The sequence below is a fragment of the Salvelinus sp. IW2-2015 genome, linkage group LG23 (assembly GCF_002910315.2).
Source record: "Salvelinus sp. IW2-2015 linkage group LG23, ASM291031v2, whole genome shotgun sequence".
NCBI classification, from domain to species: domain Eukaryota; kingdom Metazoa; phylum Chordata; class Actinopteri; order Salmoniformes; family Salmonidae; genus Salvelinus; species Salvelinus sp. IW2-2015.
The window spans coordinates 41075114-41092422 of NC_036863.1; the positions used below are offsets into that span (position 1 = coordinate 41075114).

Here is a 17309-nt window from a genome sequence, read left to right on the forward strand (position 1 = left end):
GGCCTACTGTATGTGTTGTAATGAGAGGCCTACTGTATGGTTGTATTTAGGAGGCCTACTATAGCTGTTGTAATTAGAGAGGCTGCCTGTATGTGTTGTAATTAGAGAGGCTACTGTAGTGTTGTAATTAGAGAGGCCTACTGTATGTGTGTAATGAGAGGCCTACTGTGTTATGTTGTAATTAGAGAGGCCTACTGTGTGTTGTTTTGTGTTGGTGCGTCTACTGTGGTTTTTTGTGAATGTAATTAGAGGGCTACGTTGTTTAGACCTACTGTTATGGGTTGTATTGCGAGGCTACCTGTATGTGTTGTAAATAGAAAGGCCTACTGTGTGTGTTGTTAATTAGAGAGGCTTACTGTATGTGTTGTAATTAGAGGCCTACTGTATGTGCTGTAATTAGAGAGGCCTACTGTATGTGCTGTAATTAGAGAGACCTACTGTATGTGCTGTAATTAGAGAGGCCTACTGTATGTGTTGTAATTAGAGAGGCTACTGTATGGGTTGTATTGCGAGGGCTACTGTATGTGTTGTAAATAGAAAGGCCTACGTTGTGTGTGTTTGAAGCATAATGATAGAGAGGCTTACTGTATGTGTTGTTTATAGAGGCCCTACTGTATGTGCTGTAATATGAGGCCTACTGTATGTGCTGTAATTAGAGAGACCTACTGTATGTGTTGTAATTAGAGAGGCCTACTGTATGTGTTGTAATTAGAGAGGCTACTGTATGTTAGTAATTAGAGAGGTCTACTGTATGTGTTGTAATTAGAGAGGCCTACTGTATGTGTAGTAATTAGAGAGGTCTACTGTGTGTGTTGTAATTAGAGAGGTCTACTGTTGTGTGTTTGTAATTAGAGAGGTCTACTGTATGTGTTGTAATTAGAGAGGTCTACTGTGTGTGTTATAGAGAGGTCTACTGTATGTGTGTAATGAGAGGCCTACTGTATGTGTTGTTAATTTAGAGGCTGCTGTATGTGTTGTAATTAGAGAGGCTACTGTATGTGTTGTACAGAGATAGCCTACTGTGTGTGTTGTAATTAGAGAGGCCTACTGTGTGTGTTGTAATTAGAGAGGCCTACTGTGTGTGTTGTAATTAGAGAGGCTCACTGTATGTGTTGTAATTAGAGAGGCCTACTGTATGTGCTGTAATTAGAGAGGCTTACTTTATGTGTTGTAATTAGAGAGGTCTACTGTATGTGTTGTAATTAGAGGCCTACTATTTTGTTGTAATTATAGAGCCTACTGTATGTGTTGTAATGAGAGGCCTACTGTATATGTTTGTAATTAGAGGGCCTATTGTATATGGTTTATTAAGAGACCTACTGTATGTGTTGTAATTAGAGAGGCTACTGTATGTGTTGAAATGACAGGCCTACTGTGTGTGTTCAATTAGAGGGCCACTGTGTGTGTTGTTTTTTTTAGAGAGACTACTGCAGGATGTGTTGTAATTAGAGAGGCCAACTGTGTGTGTTGTAATTAGAGAGGCTACTGTATGTGTTGTAGTTAGAGAGACTACTGCATGTGTTGTAATTAAATATGTCTACTGTGTATGTTTTGTAATTMGAGAGGCCGACTGTATGTGTTGTAATGAGAGGCTACTGTATATGTTGTAAATAGAGGTCTACTGTATGTGTTGTAATGAGAGGCCTACTGTATGTGTTGTAATGAGAGGCCTACTGTGTATGTGTTGTAAATAAATATGTCTACTGTGTATGTTTTGTAATTAGAGAGGACTATTGTGTATGTTTTGTAATTAGAGAGGCCGACTGTATGTGTTGTAATGAGAGGCTACTGTATATGTTGTAAATAGAGGTCTACTGTATGTGTTTTAATGAGAGGCCTACTGTATGTGTTGTAATTAGAGAGGTCTACCATATGTGTTGTAATTAGAGAGGCTACTGTATGTGTTGTAATTAGAGAGTTTACTGTATGTTTTGTAATTAGAGAGGCTACTGTATGTGTTGTAATTAGAGAGGCTACTGTATGTGTTGTAATTAGAGAGTTTACTGTGTGTGTTTTAATTAGAGAGGCTACTGAATAAGTTTTAATTAGAGAGACTACTGAATAAGTTGTAATTAGGCCCAGGAGATTAGCATTAACTGTTTGGTGCTGATCTTTCTTCATTTCTAGATGTTCAATATTCTTCAGTCACCAATACTAATGATTCTCTGTCTTCTCTACTTCCATACAGCTATCCGGAAAGCAGAGGAAGGTAAGACCCATTTTAGTTTTTTGCTTGTTTTTTTTGCTTTACAATAAAACTGAATTTAGTCTATGGAGTGAACAAACTACAGTGCTTATTTTGGGTGGTTTGGACTGCTGTTCTGATTCCTAAATTGAACAGACGTGTACATATTGTCCTCGTAGATGAATACTCCATTTACAAAGGTGTACCTTTTGTGTAGGAATGAAGGTGGCGGGAAGGTTGCACATAACTGGGGGGGAAATGAATGTGGCCAGTAATCAGCTCCGACTTTGCCCTGACTGACTTTGATGTCCATTAACGAGTGAAGAGCAAACAGTTATCTTTAACACAACAGTTAATTATATGAAATTGAGTCTGCGTTGCTTTGTTGACACTGTTGACACATTTCCTCTGTGAGACTCACACAGACACAGAGTAGGGATGCCATCTCAGTGATCAATGCGGCGCTCTGTGCTAACTCTAGCTACCATCTACAATAACCCAGCTATTAAGATGGTTGATTACCAAGCCATTGACATCAGGGCAGTATATCACACTGTCAAAAGATTGGCACTGTGATTACGCACTAATGGAATTGTTTGCTCGAAGAATGAAATATTTCCCAGAGCATTACTTGTCCCTGTCTGAAGGAAAACACCCATTTGTCTCTCATAATGTAATCACTCACACTCCGTTTAACCACATCACAATAAAACAAATAGAATCGCTCTTCAATAAAGCACGCAGTGTAAATGRAGATTGAACGTGGATGTGGGGAAGCCCAGTGAGTTAAGCCGGCTGGGTGGTGCAGCAGTGAGAGACATCCATCAGGCCTGTTAKGAGGAGCTCTGGTGGTGGTACCAGAGAAGTCAACAGGCTCAGGGGTCCAGCTATGGGTGTGCTGGGGTTCTGCATGTTATAAATCMCTGCTGCTGCTCACCGGAACAGCCTACCAACACCTGCTATTTAACATTGCTGCTCTGTACACTTGTATAGTGTAAGTGACTGCACAGTAGGAAGGAAGGCTTTCTTTTCAGTAACATTTTTACAGCATATCCACATATTTTGCACTGAGTATTGACAGTCGGCACTGTGCACTACCGTACAGTAGCTGAGAACGTTTAATGCGCTTGAATACAAATGTTCTCATTCAGCGGTATTCTATTCCAAACCGTTGTCCTGACTAAATCGTACAGATCATTCGTTGTGTGCTGTGTGTTCTTGTGGAACACTGTACTGTCAGTATCTAATAGAGCGGGACTGGTTGTTGACTCGTAAGCAGGGGCCGGTTGTAATGTGGAGGGCTAGATCCAGGCCCCACATGGGATGATGATGATGATGATGAGTGGAAGGCTTCAGTTCAGAAGGGTCTGCTTTCAACCCCTGCCTTTAATCACTCTTAGCATCCTTGCTCATCACAAGGGGAGTTATGGCCACGCTCACAGCAAAAGGCGAGCGTTATTAAATGACATGCTGCAAAGAGARAGCATTAGAGTCTTTATTGGATTAAAGCTTTGACATGGAGCCTGCGTGTACCGTCCCCGATGCACAATGCATGAAAACAAAAGAGGACACTTGACTAGTTAGTTCTCTTTATTCTTTGTCCCAGGAGCAATGCAATGTGACATCTAGCAGCACAGATTTGTAGTCGCTATATCAATGGACCTAGATGGCTGCCGGTACAAAAGATGAACAAAAACCCACTTAAAACTAGTAACCTCAGTGCTATATTTTTAGCTGCACTGAGGGCTCGAGTACAGACAGCGTGTCTCAAAAAGAGAACTCCTAAGCAACTGGAGGTTAGTGATGAAGACATCTGGACCATAAGTCGTTGGAACTTCAGTGTCTCCAGGAGTCTGTCTGTCTGGTCTGTCTGGTCTGTCTGGTCTGTCTGGTCTGTCTGGTCTGTCTGTCTGTCTGTCTGTCTGTCTGTCTGTCTGTCTGTCTGTCACTGAGCCTAGGTTACCTGGATGGAGGGGGGACCAAGGTGGGGCATGCTTTTCAGGCCAGGAGACGTGGAGTTCAGGATTCTCTGATGTGTTGTGCGCAAAACTGGGTCTGTGAGAGAGAGAGAGATAAGAGAAGATTCCCAACACCTGCATCCACGCATGAGTGTAGAACACCAGCAGATAATCCTTCACATACAGTAGTACACACAAACAAAAGATACACCTCTGCTTCCTCTGTGTATTAAGTGTGTGTGTGTTAATGTGTTGCACTATAGAACTATGCAAACTACCATCTACAAACGACAAGATTCTAGCTTCAAATCACAGAGAATTACTTCAATTACATGGTTGGTTCCTCCCCCCCCCCCTTATTTTGTTCCTTGTTACTTGGTTACGGTGTGATACGGTAGTGTGAATAGTTGATATTGTAATGGTGCGAATGACCCACCTWTGGTGACCCTGACCCTGTGAGAATACAGAGGGAGCATGTGGAACCTCAGCACACATCTTCAAACGAGAGGACAGGGCACAGCTGCTACTGCTGCTGCTGATGGCCAGGGAGCTCTAAGCACCACTGACCTTGGCTTAATCCTCTCATAAGAATACTCTCCTTCAAAGCACTGCAACTTCATGGAAAAACAAACTCAGCAAAAGCTAAATCCTAACCCTTTAAGCATTTTTTATTTTTCTTCCGAATATTCTCATGCAGTAAATGTAAAGGCTTAAGAGGTCATTTCACAGATGGTAATTTTATAGTCCACTCGTGTACTTCTGAAAATGATGTTGTTGACAATATGTGATTTTAGTGCCATTGTGTTTTGGGGCAAAGCTGAGGTGTACAAATGAATGTTGATCTTCGATGTTGTTAATCATTGATGAAATGAAGCGTTCTGCATTGGCACTGTTCAAAAAAGAATATGGGTAAGAAATGAACAAACAAGACAACAGCAATGTGTTTCACAGATCATTTTTCACGTGTAAAGTTTCTCTGTGCAACATTTTCACCTGCAAACAGCCCTGGATATAGTAGTAATGGAGGAAAAGTTGAGAGGAATTGAAAATGWTTGAAGGCTCGTTGAAAAAAAAGCTACTTGTTGCATTATTCCTGAAAACCCACGAGAAAATCTACTTAACTGCAGAGAACACCTTTTAAGTATGTTTTGTGACATTAATGACATTAATAGCTTGTTTGCCATAGTTTTGATTGTTCATTTTATGGAGCATAGCCAGCGGTAAAACAGATTAGCAATTAGCGGTCATTTTATTGTTTCACAGATTTACTGTAAAAGTATTCATGGACAGGCGTTAGTCTTCTATTTCATTGTGACGAGGGAAGGTTGAAAGCAATAAAAATGGGCTTTCATAAATATTTCCCCACAATTTCAGAACCACTAACAACCAGTTGATGTTGTTTTCATAAGATCAATTGTAATTACAACAATGTCCGAAATTTAGGTGAAATAATTTACCTTGACAAAGAAACAGACACCATCCCAAGGAAAACGGGGAGGAATGGAGAAAAGGGGAGCATGATCAACGTCATACTTGGGGGGGGGACGACACGAGAGCCTGTTGCTATGCCAACACAAATTGGGCAGCCCTGTATTTCAATGCACAAGACACATCCACCACGGTGAGGCTTGGCACTTCAAAAGGAAAAAAATATATCTGGCGATGTTTATCTCATTAAAAAAACAAAATATATCAGCGATGACAAACCTCTTGTGTCTTTGATGCTGTCTGGCTCTGCTCAGCTCTCTGGTATAAGTGCCGTCCTCCAGCCTAAGGGTATTGTGTTGACCTCATTTCTTCGTACCCCGCGAAAGGTCAATGAATGCGTATGTATATAATGGTACATGTGTACAGCTTATTCAGTGTTACCTGGTGCGTGGTCTTAAAGCTCTCTGGCGGTTTCTGATTAGATGATCGATAACCTCTCATTCCTCAGTGAAATTGGCCAATTTCCTCCAACAGTTCTCACAAAGAGAACCGTTCTCTTTTGAAAAGTGCGGTTGTCTCTGTCAAACACATGTTTATTTACTAAGTGTTGGAGTGATTTAATGTCTGTCCATTACCGGTGGAAATGTCCTTCACATATAAAGGTTGTGTTTTATTTAATCCAATTGGGTTCACAGTTTTTCTTTTATCTAAATGTTTTAGAAATGCAATTTGTTTTGATAAATCTGTACAGGAAATGACAATGCATGCATGAGCTTTGTTGAGCTGAAAAAAAWAKATATATTATAAATCSCAAAAACTGCCAAAATGCCAGGGAGAGAAACATCGCTGAGGTACCATTTTGATCTCTAAAAGTGTTAAAATGTCATAAATTATATATTCTTTGTAAGAAAAATAAATCTCCAATGAAAGAAGCATTGTGCAACACCATGAAGGTGTTGAGACTGAGCTCAACGAAAAGGATAACTGTCAGAGAATGAATGCAAGAAATCCCTTAAAATATTCTACCGGGTCATTTTTCAAGTTGTTTTAATTAACAATTCACTCAATTTCCTGCTGTGGGTCATGCAGATGATGGTGTAATTGTGTGATACAAAATGTTATCTTTGGTCAATTAAAGCCTTGTTCAAATCAGCCACATTTCTTGTCTAACACAATACAGGTCCATTTTAATTACTAAATGCCCACATTCATGCGGCAAGCCACAAGGCCCTTGGCTTATTTGTTTACAATTGATTTTGTGATGTCCACAGAATCGGAGTGTTCCAGTTTACTGAGCTCCTGTTAATTGAGTTACATTGTATTTTATGAATGTGTTTTGCATATGATGTATTCTTCCCTTGCCAACAACTGCAGCACTATGACTGCAGTAAAGCTGTCACATTATGCCTCTCACACCCTGGGTTATTGATTGTTATGGCCCTCCCTTGCCCTGGGCCTGCTTATGTTGTAACGCTGAATCTAGTTAAGGATACAGTCCTCACGTGCTTTATCCTATTGAAGGGACTGGTTTGTGTCCCTGTTGCATGCAGTGTTCGAGGTATATATTTGCGGTATTCATTTTGATCTGTATGCAGTTTACACTGGAGAACGTTGGGGAACTTCATATGAACGAGATGTGAATTTGGAAAAGTGACCAAACCCCTATTCTAATCTGAGAAAGCTGTCTGCGTAAGAGTGTGTGTTCCATTAGGAAAAAAAACATCTGTGTGAGCAACTACCTTCGAGGGTTGCACCAATTGAGATGGTTTTTTTCTTATCCCGCTCTCCCCCCTCAAACAGTGTTTGTCTTTTATTTCTTTAATTCCCTCCTCCGTTTTAGTTTGATTTGAACTCTGACATCCGTACCTATCCCAGGATGTCTGTCACAAACTGCAGTCCAACGTTGTGACAATGCTTTTGTTTCTTCCCGGGCGTTTTTATGACCTTCCTGTTTTTCCCTATTCCTTTTTCTGTTCTTTCCCTCAAGGTCTGGCGCACATGAAGTCAAACCGCCAAGGTATGGGGTCTGTTGGTTTTCTTTTCTCCCTCAACCACCTGCTCAAGCCATCTCCCTGCCCTCTAATCATGTTTACTTCACTGTACTGCACTGACATTTCACTTCCTCTGCCCTATTCTATTTACTTGTACGTTCATTTCTGCTTCCTGTCATGTTGTACTATCTGTGCCCACATCACTCCAACCTTGTCCGTCAAACCTTGTCCTGACCTCTGGCCAGCAACTGGAACATCACCTTTGACCTCTTCAGCCTTTCACAAAGGTAACGCTTTTATGCCCACAGTGTTTCATCGGTTTGGTTTTCATGGGACCCTCTCCAAGAGAGAAAACTGGTGATTTGTTGTCAATAGAGAATGTGTGCCTCATGCTTCAGATGTGTGATTACAGTTGAGGACACTGGCTGCTTGCTAGTCAATCYGTCTGAGAAATGCATTGGGAGACTGAAATCAGTGATTACAACAGAGTGCATATTGCTTCTTCTGTACACATACACTCCGGTTCTCTTCCGTTACAATACAATTAAATCAAGATGAAATAGGATAATATGTACAATGTTCAATATTCACACAATTACCCCAATAATGTAAAACAATTCATGATTATTTGTTTGTTTGTTTATCAACAAGGTTTGGTGGTTTCGAAAAGGTAGTTAGTTAAATTGTTATTTCTGAGCAACTGCATTTTCCAGGCAAAATGATGCATGGCTGTGCTGCATACATGCATCTAATCTGCATGCCCTTAGGACGCAGATATACTTAGAGCTCAGACATGCCTGTCCAAAGGCCAGCCAGATATAAAGGAAACAAATCAATTTGAGTTTTTACAGTACAAATAAACACAATGGCTGCTTTCAGACCCTTACATGAATTATACACTACTGTAGTTATTTTCAAGGTTTCCTGGTAACAGGAGGAGGTTTTTACCAAGAGTACTTTAATAGCATAACAAGAAGGCCATCTATAGGAACTACTGGTTAGCACAAAGCATTGAGAGAAAATCARCCATACAGTCGCAGCTAGCCAGACTGACAAGCAGAAGGGCGACAGGCAAGCGAGCTGASACACCATATTGGACCACCAGAAAGTTAATTAAATCAACGTTCATGAACATATTGTAGCCAAATTGAGAAACTTTGAATTATTCACGGACAAGTTGAATGCAGGATTTGTTTGCGTTCTCTGGATGATGTAGCTAATACAAACTGACATACAACAGTTCATATGTAGACAATACTCTTCAAATAAGCTTTATCAATTACATCTTTAGGTTTACTTCTTTTAAAAGAAACAAACAGAAAACAAGAAAATATGAACTGCTAAACATTGAGTCTTAAGYGAGATTCTGCTTGATTAAGAGGTGTGCCATCAACTGTCCATATGGGCTTTGATATTAATGTCAGACATAAACAGTTACTTTAATAAAGCTGTTACCTGTACATGATAATTTACTGTTTGGCTTCAGACAGGAATAAATGTAGCTTTGCTGATCAAAGTATTCATCCAGACGCCATGGCAACGGGTTGTTTTTTCAGTCAAAGAATTGACAATTACAGCTCAGTGTGAGAGACTAAAGCACTGTGCTCTGGCCGTCACTGGCTCTAACAGTCTCGCAATACGCTACTTCCTTTCTCTGTTGTTAGCTAGCCAACACAGGCATTCATTTCAGGGCCAAACACCTTCACAAACTAAGCGACATAATGACATGGTTTCCTCCTGTTGACTGCCAATTACTGAGCTGAAATAGTTTGAATGGAGTGGAAACCATCACACCTATTACTGATACTTACCATCAAACCTTTTGTGTACTAGCAACATAGAAAGTGGTTCAAATCATGAACGAAGCAGCTTTTATGGACATTTGCATTTCATGTAGATGTAGATATCCATACATGTTTCTGTACTCTTGACTGTGTATTGTATCAATTCCTCTGGGTGTCTACCGTATGATTCGCATCACACAGTGTGCACAATATGACCTAAAATGAWTKTTTWWWTRTTTTTTTTAACGAGGCATGGGTAAAGGACAGCTGAGAACTGGTGTGTGTACTTAGTTGAAACAACCCAGCTTCACATGCTGTGGCTGTCCGTTCACATTTGTGTACACTTTTGACCAGGGGTGAAAGTAAGGCGATACGTTCCGGTAAGGCGTRCTGGCAAAATAAATAGTGGGGGTAACGCCGTACCCGTCAAAACGTTAGCCTATCACAATTAATAGGCTACAACATGCCGCAAAAACTAGAGGCAATTTCACCATTATTCAACATTACTGCATGTCAGTGGCATTAAAAACGTGAAAGTCGACTGGGAACCAGTTGGTATACGCTCCAAATGGTGTGGTTTGTGGAGAACACTTACATTTTGTCAAAGCGGAGATGAGTGACAGAGACCGAGGCGCGCGTGGACAACAGTGGGCGCGTCATTTCAGGCTACAAGTGGAGCCCCAATGACAATCACAGAATGGCATTACAATACATGTAGGTGTTTTGGAACTGATGTCTCTTTCCATTCATCAAATTGAGGGTGCGCAGTGTTGGGGTTTGGTTGCTGAAATGATTTAGTGAGTGAACGAATGTAGCCACAAGGAGCACTTTTGTTAAGTGATTTTTTGACAATCAGATAAACGTCACGACTGGTTGTTTTTATAGTATATTGTAAAAGGCATAGGCGTGTCTAAGGGAAGCTAAGCTTTCCCTAAAGTAAATTGAATTAAATCGCCAAAATGTATACAGTATAGCCTAATTAGCTTACTCCTGTCTATAGACTACAGTACACCAGAAACCTTGATTTGGCCACAAGATCACTAACTTCTTTAAAAAAATGTTTTTAATTGTTTTACATCGCATAGCCTGCAGTCGGAAGAGCCTGCAATTCTGGCAGCAAGCGCAGCAAATACCAAATAGGTGATTGTTGAGTTGCGACTGTCAATGAAAAGCAGAGACCCAGCCAGGTATATCGCAATATTTTAAAATACAAATTGCAGAAAAACTGCTTGGAAAGCAAATGGCTATTGCTGTAAAGAGATGATAATGAAAATACTTGAATCWGTCTTTAAGTTATCAAAATTCTTAGGTTACTGTTCGCTCAATAAAGCTATCTTATTGGCACCAGCGGAGAACATTGTGCATATTCACTGGGTCACTGCCACTTTTGTTTGTTTTTGGACAATAATTTCCTCATCCAGGTTAGACGGACGTCATATTGTGTTTGTGTCTCCACTTTTCGTAGGCCGATTATATGGATCAGACAACATCGTTTGTATTGATCTGTTTGTCAGTGTCAGCAGAGTATGCTACCCTGTCATTTTTGTAGTATTAACACAATTGTGTAGGCGCGCTTGGGTGTCCCATACCGGTAAGAAATGAAATATACTTTCACCCCTGCTTTTGACCTACCATTACTTTGGGATCCTGGCACAATGACTCGTCTGCTAACCGTGAGGTCATTTTGCTAATAGTGAAAGAGCAGTGTGGGTTTTCTGCTACTGGTGCACAAACAGGATGTAGTCATTGTACTAAAATCCTATTTAACCTTGTTTGTTTCCATTTAGCCATGGTTTCTTGAGACTGCATAGAGTATATAGAAAGTATTCAAAATGGCTGTTTTGAGTGGATGGAGTAGGCGTTGAAGGATAACCACATTTGACAGTTTTTTTCTTCTCTCTATGCAGCCGAATCATTGCAATCTGGTAAGATAGCATGCCTTTTATTTGACAGTTAATAGCAGTGACATTTTTTAATTATGTTGAATGTATTCTGACAATGCCTGCCCCATTTCTGCAGTGAGAATTGCATAAACATTTGGGTAATTATGAAAACATGGCATACTCTGACTGTCTTACAATGGATCTGCACTTTAAATCCTTGTCATACAAGGGCATGTTTGCTTATTTACGAGCCCAGTAGAACATTTCAGTGAGTCTGAACCTCCCTCTCAGTGAAGGCTACACCGTGAACACCTTGAAAAGAGACAGACCTTTTCTGAAATATCTACTTTTTAWGCATTGTCTCTTCCATCGGACCATAGCAAATGGTTGGTAGTGGAGTTTGTACTATTTGTTTTGCAAGACAGAGATGTACCTCTAAATATGTCTAAGTTTGCCAGACCATTTCTTGTGAGTGGGTGCAATAGTACAGAAAGGCATTGACACAATTGTATGTGTCTGATAATGAGAGGACAGGACAGGAAATGAGGCGTGGGTAGCAAAAATCACAGAAACATTGCTAGAGGCAATAGGCTATGCTTTCTTTTTTTTATCATCTGTTTTTTATTACATCAACAACTACCATGACCTGCACTAGTCATTACACGCAAGGCGTTTCCTGATGCCATGGCTTTTCACTTGACATGGCTTTCATCTGTGAGTTGTGCTGCTGCTGGATACCAAATGAGGTGTAGGAGAGTTGGGAGAGATGGGAGAGTTTCCAACCTCAACTCAAATTAGCAACGGTCATCAAAATTGTTTAAAAGGTTCTAAAAACAATTCTAATAAATGCAATAGTTGGACAATGGATGAAGATATTCCAAACGTGTTCTTTTATTTGAATAGGTCAGATATTGACTGAATAATAGCACATAACAGAGTTCAGGCATTTTGATTTGAAAATAGGTATTCAATTTGTCAAATTTCACTCATACAATATATACATTTTATATGAATTATATTGGACTAATTTGCATAAACACATCCGGGTGTATTTGCATATGTGACATTAACATAACAGGGCTGAAACCACACAACTTGCTCTGTCTAGGGGGCCTACCYGCMCTCACCTGCGCTGTCTAGACTGCCTCATTAATTACTGTTGTTGTCACGTTCTGTTGCATAATTCAACAAGTGTGTCAATAGCAGGATACCCTCGGATTAAAAATCAACAAGTTTAGCTCCAGATTACACCTGTCTATACATACTTTACATTGTTTGCCTGATAAAACATAATACCACTAAAATCCGAGTGTTCATTTTGGGAAGTTGCTTTCATTTCAGCGCATCTAATTCGTAAACCTSTTAACTGTATTAAATTAATACTTTTCCAATTCCACAAAAAATGTACACCCATCAAAATAAAGTTCTTTTTCGTCTCTTTCTTGTGGTGTAAGTGTCGAGACGATGCGTTAAATCCCTGATGAAGATTTAGCATTCTTGGACATGCAATGGAAAGACAACATATTCCATTGAGTCCATTTGTKTTTGACTGGTCATTGCAAACATTTCCGCAGTCGTAACAGGAAAAAAAAAAACAGGCACAAGCAAGAGAATGAAAAAGTTGCAGGATTAAAATGAAAGCAAGATTTTAAAATGGATTAAATTGAATACAAAATAATCTCACCTATCTACACACAATACCCCATAATGACAGAGTGAACGTAATATCCAACCATTTCAACAGTTTTACTGAGTTACAGTTCATATAAGGAAATCAGTCAATTAAAAAAAAATCATTAGGCTCTAATCTATGGATTTCACATGACTGGGCAGGGCCGCATCCATGGGTGGGCCTGGGAGGGCTGTCCGGGTGGCTGGTCTCAGACAATCCCGTCGGTGAAGATGTGGAGGTCCTGGTCTGGCGTGGTTACACCTGGTCTGTGGTAGTGAGGCCGGTTGGACGTACTGCCAAATTCCCCAAAACGACATTGGAGGTTGCGTATGGTAGAGAAATTAACATTCAGTTATCGGGCAACAGCTCTGGCGGACATTCCTGCAGTAAGCATGCCAATTGCACACTCCCTCAACTTGAGACATCTGTGGCACTGTGTTGTTTGACAAAGCTGCACATTTTAGTGGCCTTTTGCCCCCCCTTGTGCTGGGGACAATAAGCTGTTTAATCAGCTTCTTGATATGCCACACCTGTCAGGTGGATGGATTATCTTGGCAAAGGAGAAATGCTCACTGACAGGGATGTCAACAAATGGACTCGGGAGAGGCAAAGTTCAAGAACCATGCGTCCTTCGAATCACGACCCCGCCAAGCYGCACTGCTTCTTGATACATTGCTTGCTTAACCCGGAAGACAGCCACACCAATGTGTCGGAGGAAACACCATACAACTGGCGACCTTATCAGCATGCATGTGCCCGGCCCGCCACAGGAGTCGCTAGAACGCGATGGGACGAGGACATCCCGGCCAGCCAAACCCTCCCCTAGCCCAGATGGTGCTGGGCCAATTGTGCGCCGCTTCATGGGTSTCCCGGTCGCGGCCGGCTGTTACACAGCCCGGGATCGAAACCGGGTCTTTAGTGACCGCTGCGCCACTCAGGAGGCCCCATTTGTAGAAACACCTTTGACAGCAATTACAGCTGTGAGTCTTTCTGGGTAAGTCTCTAAGAGCTTTCCACATCTGGATTGTTCAACATTTGTCCATTATTTTTTTTTTTTTATGTCAAGCTCTGTGAAATTGGTTGTTGATCATTACTAGACAACAATTTTTAGATCCTTGCCATAGACTTTCAAGTAGATTTAAGTCAAAACTGTAACTCGGTCACTAAGGAACATTCACTGTCTTCTTGGTAAGCAACTACAGTGTAGATTTGGCCTTGTGTTTTAGGTTTACCTCTAGGATTTTGCCTGTGCTTACCTCCATTCCGTTTCTTTTTTATCCTGAGAAACTCCCCTGCCCAACAATTACAATCATACCCATAACATGATGCAGCCACCACTATGCTTGAAAATATGGAGTGTGGTACTCAGTAATGTGATGTATTGGATTTGCCCCAAACATAACACTTTGGATTCAGGGCAAAACATTTATTGATTTTGCCATATATTTCGTAGTATTACTTTAGTGCCTTTAGGATGCATGTTTTGAAAAAGAAAAAAATCTGTAAAGGCTTATGTCTTTTCACTCTGTCAGTTAGGTTAGTATTGTGGAGTAACTACAATGTTGTTGATCTATCCTCAGTTTTCTATATCAAAGCTATTAAACTCTGTAACTGTTTTAAAGTCACAATTGGCCTCATGGTGAAATCCCTGAGCGGTTTCACTCCTCTCCGGTAACTGCGTTAATTAGTAAAAATGTCAAAAAACATGGTTCCACTTTGACATTATGGGGTATTGTGTGTAGGCCAGTGACACAAAATCTATATTTAATAAACTTTAAATTCATGCTGTAACACAACAAMATKTGGAAAACGTGGAAAAATACTTTTGAAGGCACTGTAAGGAACAAACACCGAAAAGACAGATCCTCAGGTGGGCGGGGCATGTGCGTTGCTACTCAAATGCATTACAGTTTATTGCATAGATACACCCTGTGGAGCTGTATTCCCTTTAAGCAAGCAACCCTTCCTACAAGGTTGGCTAAAGTTGCCATTGATAATGGGTACAGTATTATCTACTATGTCTGGGATCTGACCCAAGAACCATGCTAACCGACCGGCAGTAACATTTCTGATGTTGCCAGGGAGATGCACTGTACCTGCAGGTGGTTTTTCCAGTGAGATCAAAKCAGGTCATGTGATGTCTGTCTGTCTGTCTCTAGCTGGGTCAGGTGGATACTTGCCAGGGGATTTCACTCATACTTTCTTTTGTTGCTGATAGCTCGTGTCTTTATGTAGCTCGGCTAATTTTTTCCAGGCAGATTATAATAGAAGCACCTCAAAGTCAGGTTAAAATGGTTGCCACTTAACTTTATCCTTCTTTTCAATTACCATTTAAAGAGATTAGAATAAGTCTTGGATATATGTTATAGGTGGTAAACGTGTCAGTTATCATTATGAGTTATGGTAGCGAGTCTCCGGGCCRCAGCATAGTAGCAGATAAACTGCATACAGATTCCATTCTCTGGGCCTTTTAGAGCGTTGGTCACATGGTGGTCCCCCACAGCTAGCAGTTTAGGCATGGTAGCATCACCATTTGTATATTCTGACACCTTAATGCACCCATTAAGAAACTGACGGTTAAAACTGCTTAATCCCTGTGGATTGATGAGGAATCTTAAAAACTGTATGGTTGAGTGGGACAAGGCAAAAGGAATGGCAAATGAGTCTGGCTGCACAGCCAATTGGCAAACGTACAGTAAATTGAGTCATCATGTGACTAAATTTAACAAAAAAATAAGAAACTGTGCTACGAAGCAAAGATAAATTATATAAAAGATAATAGTAAAATCTTTGGAGTACCTTATTACATTTTGGGCAAAAAGGCAAACTCAGCTCCATCCTTCATTGAATCAGATGGCTCATTCATCACAAAACCCTCTGATATTTCCAACTACTTTAATTACTTTTCTACTGGCAAGATTATAAAAACTTAGACATGACATGCCAACAACAAACTCTGAACCTTCTTATCCATGCATAACAGACCAAATAATACAATAATTCTGTAAAGTGAGGAAGAGGTGAAAGAAATGATTGCTTTCTATCAATAATGGCAAACCACCTGGTACTGACAACTTGGATGGAAAATTACTGTGGATGGTAGTGGACGATATTACCACTCCTATTTGTCACCTCTTAAATTTAAGCCTACAGGAAAGTTTGTGCCCTCAAGCCTGGAGGGCTTGAACCAAAAGTAATTTCGCTACACAAGAATAGCAAATCACCCTTTATGGGTTCAAAAAGCCGACCAATCAGCCTGCTACCAACCTTTTAGTAAACTTTTGAAAATGTTGTTTGTGTTTGACTGGATGAAATGCTATTTCACAGTAAACAAACTAATAACAGACTTTCAGCAAGCTTATAGGGAAGGAGACTCAACATGTACGGCACTGACACAAACGACTAATGATTGGCTGAAAGAAATTGATAATAAGAAGATTGTGAGAGCTGTTTAGTTAGACTTCAGGGAAGCTTTTGACATTACCGATCATAATCTGCTGTTGAAAAAAACGTATGTGTTATGACTCTGCCATATCTTAGATTGAGATCTACCTATCTAACAGAACACAGGGTTTTCTTTAATGGAAGCCTCGCTAATGTAAACCAGGTAGAGTGTGGTATACCTCAAGGCAGCTGTCTTGRTACTTTACTGTTGTCTATTTTACCACCACTAGCCTTGAGTAAAGCCTGTGTGTTTATGTAYGCTGATGACTAAACATTATACACATCAGCTACCACAGCAAGTAATCACTGCAAACCGTAACACTAAAACCGCCTGGCCTTTCAGCACTCACTAGAGAATATAGAGAACTTTGCCGGGCATCCCCTTTAGCATACACATCAGATGCATATCAACCTTGGGCACGTCTTGATAGATAGTGCATAAACAATTGTGAAGCATGAAGAAATGTTCATGGAAATATATGCATGTAACAATATAACAATAGTTATTTGTTTAGATAGTCAAGGATATGTTTTGTATAATTCTACAAAGTCCTAGTGAAAAATGTAGCTCTAAAACCAATTGGACACTTCCAGCCAATGAGGCATCAATATTCTAACAGTCTAATAAATACATTTAATTTATGCTATCGGAAGAATAATCATTTGGTTGTATTTAAACAGTTCTTAAGTAACACTAGAAAACWAAAAAACTATCTTCAAATAACATGAAAGCATTTTCATTAGTTCATGTTACTCTAGACTATAAATCAAAACTTGGCAGGTCTAAATAAAAATTGTGGAAATAAGAAATGTATTTATAAGAAAACAGAATAGCATATTTTAAGTTTATTATGTTACTAGTTTTTGCATAGTAGCCAGAGAAATGCTGCGCGAGTGGACATGTGCTGAATGCATGGACAGCGCAGATATTCTTGGAWAAAGTTAMATTTGGAAATAGAGCTGA

The 17309-nt window shown here is 40.2% G+C and overlaps 1 pseudogene; it reads left to right on the forward strand.

Moving 5' to 3' along the window:
• The window catches only part of LOC111951075 (neurexin-2-like), a 146641-nt pseudogene that overhangs the window by 89075 nt on the left and 40257 nt on the right, over nucleotides 1-17309 (forward strand).